Below are 506 nucleotides of genomic sequence, written 5' to 3' on the forward strand. Positions count from 1 at the left end.
TGTGTGTGTGTGTGTGTGTGTGTGTGTGTGTGTGTGTGTGTGTGTGTGTGTGTGTGTGTGTGTGTGTGTGTGTGTGTGTGTGTGAGTGAGTGAGGCCGCATGAAAGGTTATCGTAGAGGGCTGACTGAAACAGTGCCGTGTGTGTTTTGAAATGTTTACAGTGTAGCTGTCCATGTTCCCCGTGTGTGCGACTGGCAGTCCTCCCTTTACTTTGCTGATGTTTACAGCTACAGAGAAGCGACATGACATATTGTAAATTTCACTTGTAACCTCTCTCGGTTCTTTCTTTTAAGATCTGCCAGATTTTTCATGTGATCATGATTAGTCATTTTCTTGTGAGAGCCTCGAGTAAGAGCCAGTGTGAATGAGTGTCTCTGTGCATATGACTGTTTGCATGGGAGGATTTCTGAACAGGCCCACTGGGCACAGCACCAAGGCCCAAGGAGTCAGATAACCCCGGTCCAGAGTCTGTCTTTTCTTGCTAATAAATAATGAGAGGACTTGAA

The sequence above is a fragment of the Pundamilia nyererei genome, unplaced genomic scaffold, assembly GCF_000239375.1.
Source record: "Pundamilia nyererei isolate P.nyererei 1_Seehausen unplaced genomic scaffold, PunNye1.0 scaffold00229, whole genome shotgun sequence".
NCBI classification, from domain to species: Eukaryota; Metazoa; Chordata; class Actinopteri; order Cichliformes; family Cichlidae; genus Pundamilia; species Pundamilia nyererei.